Source organism: Falco biarmicus, chromosome 2, assembly GCF_023638135.1.
Source record: "Falco biarmicus isolate bFalBia1 chromosome 2, bFalBia1.pri, whole genome shotgun sequence".
Taxonomy (NCBI): Eukaryota; Metazoa; Chordata; class Aves; order Falconiformes; family Falconidae; genus Falco; species Falco biarmicus.
Window position 1 is genome coordinate 1,578,015 of NC_079289.1, and position 13,787 is coordinate 1,591,801.

Consider the following 13,787-nt stretch of genomic DNA (forward strand, 5'->3'; position numbering starts at 1 on the left):
AAGAAATAACCTTGTCAGGGAAGCTCAACTGCTTCTATTTTTAGGATTATTGTATTTTATATGAGAAAGGGCTGCAGTAGGCATAATGTATTTTAAATACTGAATTTCTCTTAAAATTTGCTATTTTTTTTGGCAAAGGGGATCTTCAAGTCTTGTCTGGTGGGAGAGGAAGTGATTGGTTTTGCTGTTACCTGGTTCGGTAGGTGTGGCCTATCTGTCAGAGCTTGCTATTTCGCCATCCTCTTCATCTTTCCTTCAGATTCAGATGTGCCTTCATTTCTGGAGAGAGATAAATTTTCCTGTTGATTTAAGAAAATGATGGACTTTTTGCTAAGAAACAGTCTTGCATGTGTGAGATAGCTGCAGGACATGGGAAGCAAGAATTGTGTCTGTCATGATGTACGAATAGTTGGTGTGAGAGTGTGAAAAGGGCTGTTGGTGCGGAGCAGAGCTGGAAACGCATTCAGGGGCTGCAGGAGGACCATGGCACCTTTCCCACCTGCAGAAGTACCAGGCAGGACAACGTGCTGTTTCCATTGTGTTGAGGTGCTGACATTAACGTGAACAAGTGTTAGAAATTCTAAGACCAAGGTTCCTGTAACTGTCAGGCTTGATTTGCTGTACCCATGTGTTTGTATTATGGCCGTAGATTGTATCATTCTTGGGCGTAAATGCGATACTTGGGGCTTGGTGAAGTGGGTGGTTTGTGATGTGCAGGAACATCCTTGGGCAAGTGCTGCTGAATCTTCAGTTTGTATTGACTCTTTTTGGTTTGTGTTTAAAGAACAAATGAAATTCGTTGTATCCTTGAAAATAACCTGGGCTAGTGTGAGACAACTGCTGTAGCGCTGTCTGCGTGAGCCTGCAGGTGCATGGCTCCATTCCACCCGTCGCATCCCAGAGCTTTCCTGGTGTGCAAAGGAGTCGTGTTGGTAAAGTGGAACAGTAAAGGCTTTGCCTGGGAAAGCTTTGATGAGGAGTGTTACCTGTGAAGCTGGGAAGGCACCTGTCTGCTAATACAGTAGATCAAGTTGATATTCTTGCTGATTTTAATTAAGGCAAGGATCCCGGATTGCTGTTTTAAAACATTTTGATTGTAAACTTATTTTTCTTCCTTTGGGCTTCTGTTTTCCTAGAAGAAGTTTGTACTCCTTGCTTGGGACAAGCCTTCAAATATTAATCATAAATTGTTGCCTTTTCATTAAAATTAGAACTCCTTTATTTTGGCCATTGCTTCTGTGCACGCTTATTTAATAATGACATCTCATTAGTAATTTGAGAGTGTTTAATTTTTTATTATGTAGGAAACAATGATGCATTTCAGTGATGATGTGTGCTAGTAACTAATGTCAGAATTCCCTTGGAAACTGGAATTGAGTTTTACATGGTATGGGCTGCATGAATGTGTATGTTGGTAGAGCTACTTTCCATTTGATGGATCCCTGAGGAGAACAACAGACCTCTCTCCAAACAGAATGCAATGCTAACAGCATATATGAACTGACAAGATGTTTTTCTGGTCACTGTAGACTAGATTTTCAAAGTGTTTGTGTGGTCCTGTTCCTTTTCTGCCCTGCCTCATCCCCACTGGCAAGGAAAGATCTTGGTTCCATCCTCTTGACTGTTCAGTGGTTCAGTCTCAGTTGGCATCCCCGTGCTTGCTACTATGGAAGGCAATAGCTACCAGTGAGGAGTGCTGTCCTGGGGCTTAGGTAAGAGCCCCCACCTCTGCTCCCCTCTGCTGAGACCCCATCCCCAGCACTGCGTCCAGCTCGGGGGTCCTCAGCATCAGAAGGACACGGACCTGTTGGAGCGGGCCCGTCGGAGGCCACGGAGCTGGTCAGAGGGCTGGAGCCCCTCTGCTGTGGGGACAGGCTGGGAGAGCTGGGGCTGTGCAGCCTGGGGAGGAGAAGGCTGCGGGGAGACCTTAGAGCAGCTCCCAGTGCCTGGAGGGGCCGACAGGAAAGCTGGGGAGGGGCTTTGGGCAAGGGCAGGGAGTGGTGGGACAGGGGGGAATGGCTTGAAGCTGAGAGAGGGGAGATTTAGGTTGGACATGAGGAAGAAACCCTTCCCCGTGAGGGCAGCGAGGCGCTGGCCCAGGCTGCCCAGAGCAGCTGTGGGTGCCCCATCCCTGGCAGGGCTCAAGGCCAGGCTGGACGGGGCTGGGAGCAGCCTGGGCTGGGGGGAGGGGGCCCTGCCCCTGGCAGGGGGTGGGACTGGCTGGTCTTGAAGGTCCCTTCCAGCCCAAATCGTTCTGTGATCCTGTAGGGAAACAGAACCAGGACCTGGCACAGATAGCCGACTCTTTGGGACCCTCAGGTCCTGTAAAATAAGCTTTTTCTCCCTTGTACTTAGGGAGATGATATCTTCAATGCTTTTGGACTCTTTTAGAAAACTGAAGGTACATAAAGTGTGAACCTGTCTCAGCTTTTTGATGTAGAAAATAAACGTCCAGCTCACTCAAATGAAAGATGCTGCTTTTTTTTTCTTTTTCTCCTCAGATGTGTAAGTGCTCTCTTTGCGCTTGGATTTTGCAGTAAACATTTTGCACCCCCAAATACGTATGTACCCACTTTAAGGTTTCTGTAACAGGCTCTGTGAGGGGAGAGCTGAGCAGGACAGTGCTAGGACTGAGGTCAAGAATACAAGGTTGCATAAAAGCCCAGTGCTTTTATCAGAAGGTGAGTATTTTTCTTACTCGGTAACAACGACGCAAGGCAAAATAGTTGGGTGCCGTTCCAGTTTATTGACACCAGTGATTCCTAGGAGTATAAGCTGCAGAGCAGAAAGCAGTTTCAGCATCTGTTTGAAATGCAGCGTACAGATCTGTTTGTCTTGTGATCCATCTAACCATCAAAACCCAGCCGGTGAATTTGTCTAGGCTGATGGCTTGTTTCCTCTGTGGAGAGATGCTTCAAAGGCTGCCGTACAAGTGGTTGACATGCTTCTTCACAGAGACGTGGTTGTTCCAGGAGGTTCATTAATGCAACGCTGCTTACAAGTTCTTCGGGAATTTAAGGGTCTGATTCTCTCATTTACACCAGGACGGAACTGGATAGGAATTGTAATGACTCAAGCTTTTGTAGTCTGTGTACACATCCAAAAAAAGAATTAATTTGATGGGTTTTGTGGAAATTAAGGTCAGAAAGGGATATTAGATCATCTGTGCTAATTATGAGTAAATTAGATGGTACAAATTCTGAGTAGTAAACTAAATACATGCTTTTAGTCTTTATGGGCTAAACTCTGTCACAAGTGAATGATGGGAGAGAAGAGGGTATTAATTGCCAAGTAGGCTTTGCTGGGGCATTGCTGAAGGTTCACTTGAGCACAGTTCATGCAGTAGAGGAAGAGGGAAGAGGATTCCTTCCTTCCTGGACTTATACTGATGCTCAGACTGATCCTGAGCACGTTGGGCGTGATGCTCTGGGGTGCCTGAGAAGGAGCTACTGCAGAGGTCACCCTACAGTGCTGTTGCTCTGTCATCTTTGTAGCTGTCTTTTAGGTCGCTGCAGGCTGTGGATTGTTCTTCGCCTCCTCTTGCCCAGTGAAACAAGCCCAGCTTCCTCAGCTTGTTCCCAAGTCCTGTGCTGCATGCCCCGATCATCTTGGTAGCTCTCTGCTGGGTTTTCGTTGGTTTGTTGAATGTCGTTCTTGGACAAGGGTGTTTGCCACCTGCCAGGGGCTGTCTTACCCGCGCCAGGCTGGGGCAATAATGGCTCCTCTAGACACATTCCTCCTCATGTGAGCCTGTAGTCTTATTCCAGTAATCAATGAAATCTCTGGACAACACTACCCCAAGTATCAGCCCCACTTTTCTTGTAACTGGCTGCCAACTGGATGCCAAGCCATTGATTGCTGTCCTCTGAGCACAGTGGTCCAGATTGTTTTAAACCCATTTAGACACGTATCTTTGATTGTCGTTATTGCCATAATAGGTAGCTGCAAGATTTTTATTGACATGTTCAGACTCTCTGAAACAGAAAGAATTGTAAAATGGAGTTAGAGGTTCCAAGATCAGGAGGGACTGACATAGTAATTTAGTTGGATGAAAAAACCTCCCAAAGCTTGGAATAGAGGTTTGGGGTTTTTTTTTTTGTCTTTTGGAAACACTTGGTATTCAAGTAAAGGCAGAAAGCAATGGTGAGCCCATCATTATTCCTAATAAATTGTCCAGTGTTTAATTGCTCTCCCTCTCCTTTTTAAGGAAGTCCCAGTAGAGGAGAGAAAACTACTTCTGGCAGGTTTGAAACAAGTGGAGACTTCATAGGAGCTGTCATTCAGGCCGGGGAGCTGCAGGAACGGTGCTTTGGCTTGCACTGACCAGGGTGGACTGATAGGGCAGAGCCTGATGCTTGGTAAATCCTGGGTGGGGAGTGTGATAAGGTCTGAAGCTGGCAACCACGGAAAGGTTGGGAAAGAAGAGGAGGAAATCGGAGTGGTTCCGAGATGAGTGAGGAGCTGTGTGGGAGCCCCCCTTTCCAGGGAGAAGGCAGACAGCTGCCAGTGCTTTCCTCCAAGGCAGATTTCATGCCCAAAGAGAGGAAGCACAGATGCAGGAGGATGAAGAGGAGAGGGGGGAAAAGTACGTGCTTTTACCCTTCTCCCTCCTGCATGCTCCTGGTGAGGGTAGCAGAGTCTAAGATTCATTACATCTTGTCAGGTCCCTCTGATGTACGCTTGGAAAGTTCTTCCGTGTGGGCTCAGCCTTTTATCTGCAGAGAATTGAGATACTTATTTTTTATCTACTTCTAAACTTCATGGTACTCCAGAAAGCCTTTCAGCCCAATTTAATATGGAATAAAAGAAAAAAAGCATGGCTTGATTTCATACTGAGTCAGTCAGGCAACAGTTAGAAAAGTGTAATTAGACTTGTAATTGGAATGTGTCTTAGACAATTAGTTTTTGTAAACGTGTATAATTTAGCCCGAAGTAAAGGGTCAGGAGGAACTTGCTGTGAAAGAGGTTAAAGAATAACGTGTATAACTTCTAGGCCTTCTGATGCTAATGTCTGACACAGCTGGAGAAGAGCATGTCCATCTTTTCGATGACAACAAAACCCAACCTCCAGAAACCTACACGTGAGTCAAGGCTTCTGCTCTGGCTTTGTCTCCCACTATTCATTCCAAGAACAGCCTTAACAAATCCATGGGCAATACTATAGTAACAGTGATTTAGCAAATCCCCCACCAAAATAAAAAAAATAAAATGCCTGTGAGGGAACGGGGACCTGCTCTGTGGGAGTCCATTCAGCTTGTAAAGGAAATTTCTGAAAGATGGGAGTATTTAAGGAGCTGAGCTGTGCTTACCGCGGTTGGATCCGATCTTATCCTGAACGCGCGATATATGTTCTTTATGCCAAAAGGGATGCAGCGCCTTACCCGTGTGATTACATAGCGGTAGTTGGGATGTTTCTCTTTTTGCAATCCTTTTTGTCAGGAAAGGGGCAGCCGCTCAGCCTCAGAGGTCAGCCCAGGAAAAGGGTCTGTTTCACAGACATGTATTACTCATTTGCTTGGCATTTTTGACACCGCTTGTTACAATGCCGTGCAGCTGCTAGCTCCCAGTCCCTTGTCGTGGGGTAGGACCGAATGGTGAGAGAGAAACGTCAAAACCTTTTACTGGAATCCTACAACATTGCTTGCACATGTAGTAGGGTGTGCAGGGAGTGCATTACCCAAGACCTAAGAGATCCTGCATAATTATGGCTCATCTCTATAGCTTTAGAAAAAACAATTTCAGTCTGTTGGAGTCTGAAAGAATTGATCAGTGGTGCTTGTGACTGCCTGCACCTGGGTTTAACCATAGTTCTCTGCCTGTTATTTATGTTTCACAGTCTGCACTGTGCATGACCCAAGTTTTGTTGGCACAGATGTTGGGGCTACTGATGGGTTTCGTGGAAAGTCTGCAACAGAGACTTGCAGCACGATGCAAGGATAAGGTGCCGTAAGTCAGCTACAACAAATGCAAACCCTGACAGAGCAGGTTCTTATTTCTTGCATTTTGCTGTAATAACAGTAGCAGTGTAACACTATGATTAACAGTGAGAGTCCAAAAGTAGCAGACAAATAAAATACTGTGCCTTCAAAGGAAAGCCTTGGCTTCTCACAATTATGAAGTCTGTGCACCAGATAGATGGAGCTTCTGACTTCAGTGTTATTTGTGACCTACTTGGAACTGAAATGTTTTAAGAGACTGTTTGTTCAATACTCAATTACTTTTTTTTTTTGTAAATTATACCGCATTAGGGTTTAATATAATCCTCTGAACATGGACTAATAGATAAACACTCTCTGCAGAAAATGTCATCAATTCCTTTTGTCTTATTTTTTTCTGCTAGCGAGTACCGGAGGTGTTCCTTCTTTTTCCATTGCAAACAACCCCCACCCCAAAACCCCATAACCTTTTCTGTCATGTATCTAATATTTCATAGAGCAATCACAAAGGATAGTAAATTGAGTAAAACATACTATCCTTGGCAGGATTTCCCTTATGACTAAATTCAATATGAACAAAGAGGACAAGGGCAAATAACTTCAGTTATTCAGGTCATTTTTCATAAGAATCATAAAAGTTTGATAGAAAAGGCCTATTAGATTATCTCTCCTCTCTTCCATCTTGCCAGTTCTGCGTTGTTCTCTATGGTAACCTTGTGAAATCTTACTTGTCCAAATGGAAGAAAGATAATTTGCCTGCTGATTTTTTTTTTTTTTTTTTTTTTTTGAGTGGAAAAGAATGGATGGTCTTCTGTAGGGGCTAGCAAATACTTCTTACGCTTCTGCAAGGCTCATTTTTAATTTCTAAAACTGCCTCCTTTTCAGTAATTTTATGTTTCTTTTTTTTTTTTTTGAGTGCTGTGATCTTATCGTGAGGCATGTTTCCTACACTTCGGCCTGTGTTTTTAATTCCAGCCCGTTATTCTAGTTGTTCAAGTATTGGAATAACCCCGAGGCTATCTGTAACAATTTCACCCCATTGTGTTTCTGCCCTTCAAGTGCTTGCCAGGATTAATACACGAACAACAACAGTTTGTTCTTCCTGTATAGTGGGAAATGTTTATAGTGCTCTTAGATTAAAATAATTTTAAATCCTCTTAAAGATAGGGGTTTTTTCCTCCCCCTCCTCTAAGAGAGCTAACAGGGAAGTATAAGATGACTTTAAACCCCCCAAAACAATGAAACAAAGCCTCTTAGCAGTGGTAAAAGAACATGACTAGTCAGATAGAAGCTCGTCAGTGCCGCAGCTCTGAAGCTTGGGCTGCGTGCCTTTGTCACACACACGTTTAACTCCACACGTGTGTTGTAGTTGCTGTGCAGCTGACAAGTTTCTCGCATGCGTGAAGAAGTGGAATGTTTTTGACATTTGCTGCTCTAAATTACAGTTGTGTCGCTAGCATTACCAAAATAATACTGAAGTTAATACGAGAGTTTGGAAGGGATTTGTGTATGAGAGGTGAATCTGCTTATCTGCCAGCTAAAAAGTCACTGAGCCAGTAATTTCTTCAATCATCACAGTGTTACGGTTATGCGGAGGTGCTGGTGAAATGACAGATCTTGTCTTGTTTCTGCAAAAAAATCTGGATTGTGACTCTTGAGTGAATGGGGATATGTCTCAGGTCCCTGGGGAACAGGGAATCTATGTGTGGTTTGATGTCGTAAAACAGTTTGGCACAATTTTGGGGTGTACACTGTGGGGTATGACCCTACGCCAGGAGGTCTGGGGTCCACACGCATGGGTCGTCTTCATCTCTTCAGCACCTCAACTGTAAATTGCTAGGGGTTGAATTTTGGAGGGAGAATAAGGGAAAAGAACGTGGCCAGCTGAGTCTGGGGGGAATTAGGTGCCTTAGTCTGTTGGCATCTTAAAAAAGTCCCAGCATGTATTCTTAGCATCTTAAAAAAGTCTCAGCATCCTCTATTTGGGCCTCTCCAGCCTCTGCTGGGTTCCTGCAGTTATTGTAGCCTCGTGGGTAATGTTAGGAAAATCAGGCAAGTCTATAATTTATGAACGTGAGACGTATTAAATGTGACAGGGAAAACAACTGAAAATTAGGATACACAGAATGAACATTTGTGAATGCAGCAGAGGATTCTTGGAAGCTGGTTGTGTATCTTAATGGAACTGATATACTGGTATAATGAAGGGAAATAAACTTTTAATGCACAACAGCCTGGATTTTTTGGATAATTGATTTTTATGATACATGTAGCTGGTCATATTTTAGTCTAAAAAATGGTGTATCTCGAGCTTGGGTCTCCTGGTCAGACACATAAGAAAATGACATTTTATGCTTAACACCACACATCATAGCCTTTCCTCTGTCTCAATACCTGCACAACACGTTAACACGTTTTGGTGCCGCTCCTGGGCAGCCTGCATCCCGGTCCCCGCATGGGAGCGCAGACCTGAGGGGTGTCCCTGCTGTCGGTGGCTCCATGTTGTGAGGTTTGTCTGTCTTTCAAAATGGAAGAGGGGACTATGGTCTGTGGCAGCACACAGTGACTTTATATAAAAATACTCTTTTTGGGGGTGTGTGGGGAGTGGTTTAACTGTGGGGTGGAATAAAACTATGACATCCTTTCCTTCCATTCTCCATAAAATACATGTATGTAAGGGTGACCGTGTACAGACTTGAAGTAAATTAATTTTGTTTGCAAAAGCACTATAATTATACAGTTCTTCTGCCAGTTTGGCACAGGAAGACAAGTAAAATCTCAAGTGGAATGTTTTCCCAATGAAAAAGTCTTTCTGTATGTTTTTTTCTTTAGCTTGAACGTAATAATCTGATTGGCAAACCTTTTAAAAAACTAATTGCATAGCTTATAGCATGAAATGATTGCCACTGTAGGAGTTACCGCTTTTGCATACATGGGGGGGCGGGGGGAGCAAACTCTGGGCTGTTAAGATCTGCAGGGTTGTACTCTTCAGGAGACTGATGGGCTGCAGTGACCTGGAATGCATCCAGCTGGTGTGTCTCCTTTGCTACCAGCGCTGCATTTCTTCATCTTTTAACGCAATTCCTACTCTCGGTGGCAGCTGTTTAATTCTTCTGCCAAGGATAGATTCAGGGGAGGAAAAAAAAAAAAACCCAAAAACTGCAGAGGAAGGAATTGTTTAGAATATTGGGTCTAAACATAGATGACGGTGGTGATCACTGGTTCCATTTTTAGCCTGGCTTCCTAAAGAAATGAGGCTTATGCAGCAGTGACATCTGTTAGTTTGCCGCTTCCTCACAGATTTTAAGTGTGTGGGTCAACTTCAACCAAATTTTGATTAAAAAATAAGTTTTGCTGCAGGCTTTGACATTTGGTGGATGGTGACATTTGGAGAAGGGCAGATTTCTGAGCTCAGTGGGGATCTCTTTCTGCCTGCCTGCCTGCAGGCACCAGTGGTGGGGCACGCGACAGAGAGGGGGTCTCGCAAAGCAGGGGAGCAAGAGAGGTGAAGGAGAACATGGTGCCTCGCGGCGGGTAAGCTGTGATACGACTGTCAGGGTAGAGAATAAAAGTGATGGGAAGACCAGGATGCAGTAGTTCCCTGGCTCAGAGTGGCCTGTCCTGTGTCACTAGGTGTAGGCTCCCACCAGAAAGAGATGTCTTCTCCTGCTCTGTTCTCACCCCTCCTTGTGCTAGCATGAACTTTTGTGGATCACTACTAATTAGGAAACATTTTTGGCCGTGTTATTTGGAGCTTAGATCAGCTTAAAGCAATTGTGAAGGTGAAGCCCAGCGAGGCGACAATGGGGGAAACCTGTTTGTGGCGTGAATCATTCCTCCCGTTGTGCAAAGCCACTTTGACTTAATGAGCCTGGCTTTGGGCAGGATTAGTCCCGCTGGCTGTGCCATCTGAGTGTGATCCAAGGGAGCGAGCAAGTGTTACTGGGAGAGGGTATCAGACAGCACCTCAATGTCAACCATGGCAATTGTGGAAAGAAGAGAGGTTGGTGAGTCCTCATGTTTTCTCTGCTGATGCTTTAGAATAGAATAGCACAGCACAGCACAGAACATTTCACTTGGAAGGGACCTACAACGATCATCTTGTCCAACTGCCTGACCAGTTCAGGGCTGACCGACACTTAAAGCGGGTTGTGAAGGGCAATGTCCAAATGCCTCTTAAACTCCGACAGGCGTGGGGCACCAACCACCTCTCCAGGAAGCCTGTTCCAATGGTTGACCACCTTCTTGGTAACGAAATGCTTCCTAATGTCCAGTCTAAACCTCCCCGGGCACATCTTTGAACCATTCCCACGCATCCTATCACTGAATCTCAGGGAAAAGAGATCAGCACCTCCCTATCCACTTCCCTTCGAGCACTTAGGTTGTCCCTCATCCTCCTTTTCTCCAAACTAGACAAGCCCAAAGTCCTCATCCACTCCTCAAAGTATGTGCCTTCCAGCCCCATTACTAGCTTGGTTGCCTTCATCTGGATGCATTCAAGGACCTTCACATCCTGCTTAGATTGTGGGGCCCAGAACTGCGTGCAGTATTCAAGGTGAGGCCACAGCAACGCTGCACACAGTGGGGTCATCACCTCTCTTGACGGGCTGGTTTTGCTGCGTTTGGTGCCCCCCTGGTTGTGGTTTGTCCCCATTGCTGGCTCACATTGAGCTGCTTGCCAGCCACTCTTCTTCCAATTTATACTTGTGCCTGGCGTTACTGCATCCCAGGTGCAGGTCTGGAATTTGGACTTGTTAAATTTCATCCCGTTAATCATAGCCCAGCACTCCAGTCTATCTAGATCCCTCTGCGAGACCTCCTGTCCCTCAAGAGAGCACCTCCCAGTTTAGGATCATCAGCAAACTTGCTGATGGTGCATTTAACTCCTACATCTAGATTGCTGAATCATAGAATCATTCAGCTCGGAAAAGACCTTTAAGTTCATCAAGTCCAAAAAAATTATATGTGATTGATAAATAACTTGAACAGAACTGGCCCTAGAATGGAACCCTGAGGAACACCGCTGGTGAGTGGTTGCCAGGCAGATGTCACCCCCTTTTGTTCCACACCATCCAGACTATGAATGTTTGCTGAACCTTGGCAGGTGGAGACCATGTTCTCCTGCTTCCACCCTGAGGTAGGCTTCACAGAGATGTCTTCCTGGTTCTACCAGCTGTGGGAAAGCAGAAAGGCTGTGCCTTTGGAAATTATAACTGACCTGGAGAATAAGCACTAGCTTTGGAGAGGGCTTTGCCCCTGTTTGGGATCTTGCAGATGTGCAGAACCATTTTAAGGCCCTTAAGTCTTTTGTAATGGGGTGGTAAAATGCTACAACTGCAGAGTTTCTTTAAGATGCCCTCCTGCAGTCTACAGGGAGCTCCTGGCAGAGAGAAGGAAACTGATGACCTGGAAAAAGAAAATGAAGGAAGCAAGGTTAGTCTGCTTGACAGGGAATGCCATCGTGGGATTGATTTTGATTCCTGTGAAAGTACCAGCCTGAAAGACTGTATTCTGTCTTTTTTAGTTGGAGAGAAAAAAAAGTGTACTTTTGGTCTTGGGTTTTATTTTTGTGTGGGTTTTTTTTTTTGGGGTTTTTTTTTTTTTTTTTTGGTGGGGAATCAGTGAGTGCTTTGGAGAGGCTACTCTGCATGACATACTTTATTCAGGAACTGTCGTGCCAGTTTGTACAGTCTCTAGTGATAAAGCCTGTCCCGGGAAATGTCTGAAATCCAGAATCGTGAAATATTTAGTTCACTGCTAATGGGCTCCAGATTTGTGCCAGTACCACAGGATCAGTAACAAAAGGCTCTGTGTACAAGTGCCAATTTGCCAGAGACTGCTCTGATTTTTTTAAAGTTTTATTTCCAGTTCTATCAGAAGCAAAATCTGAGTTCAGCAAGGCAGGGTTTAGTTGATTAAAACCAGCAAAAACTTGTTTTATGTTCCCTGCTTGAAGGAAACCTTGAACGTGGTATCTATAACATACACAGAAGCTAGATATTTTTTTTCAGCGCTAGATAAATTGATGTGAGAAAAAATATACAGTATTGATTTTTATTTTCCTGTGGCTTTTGAGAGGTTGTTAATGCAGCAAGTACACAAGAGCACTCGTATGTCTGTCTGCACAGTAATCTCTAATAAATTGACTTTTTTAAAAACCATTTTTAGTCTGTAGTTTCAGTGACTTGATTTGTGGAGTAGATGATATCTTCTGGCACATAATTACTCATTTTTGGGTTGTGTAAAAGGTTGGAGGATAAATTTTGATGCATTATCTGTAGCGCTAAACATCTCTGCTATTACTCATACAAGTTTTTTCTCTGTCTTCTTATTGTAGTTGAGTAGAGAGTTTTTTAGGGATTTTTGTGTTAAAATTTATAGTACAGATGCTTTCTAGAGCTAATTTGTGCACATCATGACATGGCAATGGTCATGATCATGGCAAGGGCAATGATTTATGTTCAGGAGACCAACTGTTTCTTCCTCTGTGGGTCACCAACTGTGTAAACAGGTTAGTGACTCTAATGAACCTCAACCTTTTGCTTCTTGTTTTCTTTTGAGAAAGAAGTATAAACCTGCAGCAGGACACATGGCGATAATCATATTCAAAATAAAATGAAAGCCATTTGATAACATATAATAGAATTTGACACGGAAGGAATAGTCAGCCTGGTGGTGGTAATGATGTGAGGATGCGGAGGAAGGCAGTGGGTAGATGCTGACTTGCAGAGCTGTATGGGATGTTTGTCCATGGCTGGGTAATCGTTTGTGTTGGATGTCCAAGAGAAGCACTTCCGAGACCGATGAACAGGTAGGCAGATGGTGATGCTTACAAATCACCGACATTCAGGGACACATTCTCTATGTGTTGCTCTTTGTTCGTGCTGTTCTGGGCTTGCAGTCAAAATTCTGGGGTCATTAATATTTGATTCCCATTATCCAGTGCAGGACAGCATTGAGTCCAATTTCTTATGGCTTTACTGCACCTATTCAGTGTAACCTAGAATTTGTCGTCCCTAGCCACTGACATTTTTCTTCTTTCTGTATTCTTTTAAGTCTGAAGACTCTTAGGTTGCCGGGGTGGCACTGGGACCATACTGCCACTGCTAGGAAGAAAGATGGATGCTGATTATGTTGCTCTGTGGTGGTTTATCCCAAATAACTCATTGTCTTGACAGTACTTCAGTGATCCTAATTCTCATTGTGGCGAACCTAATTTAACATCATTCCTCAGGCCGTGAGACTGATAGAATTTTCACTTGGTCTTTGGTGTCCTCCTAACGTACCACTTGTTCTTCCCCAGTTTTCTAGGTTTTGATCTTGTGCTCTTTCCGTAGCGGTTCTCAAGGCACTGCAAGGTCACTGATCTTCACCTGGAAACCTTTATATGGAGGAGACTCCCTATAAAGCGAGATTCCATATGGACTTCTGACTCAGAAGATTGATTTTTTTAATGTTTATTTTTTAAAATCCTGTCCAAATAGGAAAATGCTTGCCATAAACTTTCGAAGTCTTAGAGCTCAGCTTGAATTGATAGAAATATGAAACATTGCCTATGGTTAGAGCTGAGCTTGGATCATCTGAAGAAATACTGGTGTTCTCCTGTTAGCTGTGGTAAAAGGATCTCAACAAAAAAGAAGAGGGGTAAATGCAAGTTGTGGAATCTGGCTCCCTCTCCTTCGTGACACATGCTACTGCAAATGCTGCTTGTGGTGCTATTGAGTTTACCTGGTCTTTGACACTTGTGTCCTTGTATCAAGAAGGGACCAAAGGCTCAGCCTGGGATGCTGTGGCAGCCTCAGATGACAGGCACCCTTTGGCAGGCAGAAACTGTCTGAAGCTCAAGGCACC

The 13,787-nt window shown here is 44.3% G+C and overlaps 1 protein-coding gene across 18 annotated transcripts in view; it reads left to right on the forward strand.

Moving 5' to 3' along the window:
- Positions 1 to 13,787, forward strand: part of FAM168A (family with sequence similarity 168 member A) — a 223,302-nt gene that overhangs the window by 28,191 nt on the left and 181,324 nt on the right. Inside the window, exon 2 of one of the 18 annotated variants that reach the window (XM_056328029.1) lies at positions 4,994 to 5,081. The exons of the other annotated variants lie outside the window; for them this stretch is intronic. The gene's annotated coding sequence lies outside the window, so the exon portion shown is untranslated. The remainder of the gene's footprint in view (positions 1 to 4,993; positions 5,082 to 13,787) is intronic. 18 annotated transcript variants of the gene reach the window in all.